The sequence below is a fragment of the Theobroma cacao genome, chromosome 2 (assembly GCF_000208745.1).
Source record: "Theobroma cacao cultivar B97-61/B2 chromosome 2, Criollo_cocoa_genome_V2, whole genome shotgun sequence".
Taxonomy (NCBI): Eukaryota; Viridiplantae; Streptophyta; class Magnoliopsida; order Malvales; family Malvaceae; genus Theobroma; species Theobroma cacao.
The window spans coordinates 15,318,335-15,320,797 of NC_030851.1; the positions used below are offsets into that span (position 1 = coordinate 15,318,335).

At 36.2% G+C, this 2,463-nt stretch overlaps 1 long non-coding RNA gene across 1 annotated transcript; it reads left to right on the forward strand.

Annotated features, from left to right (window-relative positions):
* On the forward strand, positions 75–1,978 carry LOC108660768. The gene is made up of 3 exons (XR_001926446.1): positions 75–202; positions 1,372–1,430; positions 1,769–1,978. It is a non-coding gene; the product is annotated as an uncharacterized LOC108660768 (long non-coding RNA).

Consider the following 2,463-nt stretch of genomic DNA (forward strand, 5'->3'; position numbering starts at 1 on the left):
TAGTTCTAATTTTCATACCTTGGTGCCCTTTTGACTAGAACCCTTGTATTCTTCCACTCTCTCACTTTAAAACCCTTGAAAATGATGAAAATCTTGTTTCCATAATCTCTCACTAGTTAGGTGTTTTAGGGAGAGAAAGAGGAAGCTTTATTAATAGCTTGAGAGCTTTTGGAAAGAAGTTCAAAGTTACAAAGCTATCAAGGTGAGCAGTAAACTAGTATTGGGTTTTAAGTGTTGAGAATGACTAAAGATTTGATTTGCAAATATTTTGTAGTTGAGATTGTTAATTCACTTTGGAGTGATAGGAAAGTGAAAATGGATGGCCATTAAATGGCAATTGAAAGCTAGCTAAAAGATAGCTTTTAGGGTTTATAGTATGTAAATTGACATTATGGAAATGTTAATTTGATGGTAGGTGCTAACGAAACCCCATCACCCTAATTGGATCATTAGGGGGATTAACAGTCGGCTAAAGGCTCAACGAATACCGATGAGTGGACTTGCATTTCAAACTTGTTTGGGGGAATATGAAAGATTCTATCCAACTTGTCTTAGAAAATGTACCTTGGGAACAAGCTTTTAGTAAAATGATTTTATATTGTGAAAATGTGCTATACAATGGTTTATGTGTTATCATAATATGATAAAATGTATGATATGCATTGGATGCTTCTTTGCATGTTGATGTGGACCCGGCTATGTGCGAGTGGGAGTGCACATAAGCCGTTGCTGACCCGGCTATGTGCGAGTAGGAGTGCACATAAGCCATTGCTGACCCGACTATATGCGAGTGGGAGTACGCATAAGCCGTTGCATATGAGATGATGATGATATGAGGGTGAATATGATGATTGATATATATATATACACACACACACATATATGGTATATGGTTGTAAATGCAAATATTCGAGCATTTGATTTGTTGAAATTTGGGAGTTTACATGTGTTACATGTTGCTATTGTTATTTTAGTAGAATGGCTTGTTTTAAAGGAAAATGAGACTTTTTCCTTGATGTTCTGACTCTCGCTGCAGTGAGATTCATTCTCACTGCAGCGAGAAACTCTCGGGTTTGAGGGCCTTCACCAACCTGGTTCTCGCTGCAGCAAGAAACTTTTTGTCAAATTTGGCTAACTTATGGGTTTTGCTATATTTTTCGATTCTTTGGTACCATAGTTGAGTATGGATCTTTAAAGTGATTTACTCATGAGGGGTTTACATGAGGGGTTCTACTAAGAACTAGAACAAATTGCATTGTTTTGAGAAAATGAGTGCATCATGATTTCGATAAACATTCCTTATGGTATGCTTATTCCCTTCTTGTTCACTCACTGAGTTTATGCTCACCGCTTTCAACTTCATGTTTTCAGATTAAGAGACAACCGATAACTAGGATGAGGTGTCTTCGTGGGCTTGTATCCATCTTTTGGTAGGTGTCTCAGCATTCAATAGCTGCACATTTGTCTGAGTCTCTCCGCTGGACATCGAATCTTCTTTTGTTGTGTATAAACAAACCTAATGTGAATTATTAAGATACATGTGTAGACAGTGTATATACACTTTTTAGTATGCCAGTATGAAGTGGCAATGCTTAATATTATTTTGATTCTAAGTTATGATATATGACTTAGTAGTTTATGATGGAATGATGAACATGTCAGATTAATAGGCTTGCTTGGGCTTAGTGGACTACGTCTATTGGGCCCATGCGTCGGTCATGACCCAAAATTTTGGTCGTGACACTCACCCCCTTATTTCCTTTTGTAGATAAGTATTAGTTGAAGTGCCTCGCTCAGCATATCGAGACTTGCTGCAACATAGGTAAAGGCATCTCATAGCATTTCATTCCGAGTCACTCAGCTGTTAGAGGTAGGGTCATTTATAGCATATTTTGTTTCGGAAGTAAACAATGGTATACACTATAAACTTATGTTTATATGATGATGAAATACAATGTATAGAGAACATTTGCTATTAATAAAATGGTGATGGTTATGAGATTTTCCAATGGATGTGTAATAGTTTGATAAAATAACTGTGTAGGCTTGTTCGGGATTTGGTAGGTTCTCTCGTAAGTCTCGGACGCCGGTAGCGATCAAGGAGCGATCGTTACGTAGATCACCAATTGAATGAAATTTGAGACTAAAGGACAAAATTGACATAAAGGGTAAAATGATAGCTTCACCTTTTGTCTTTGGATGGTTATGAGGATTCACAACATAAGGTTTGCAATTTGGACAATCAATATTGAATATTAAAAATTAGATCATTTCTTGTAATTATAGTTAATCCAAAAGTGCAACCATAAATCTATGGTGGAGTGATTTCATGGTTAATAAACTTGAATTATCCTAACCAGATTAAGAGTAATTCTAAGTTTATTAAAGCTTGAAATATCTACGTCCAAATAGATTCCCCACTTAGTTTTGTAAAATTCAACTTGTTTAAGTTGGAATGCATGT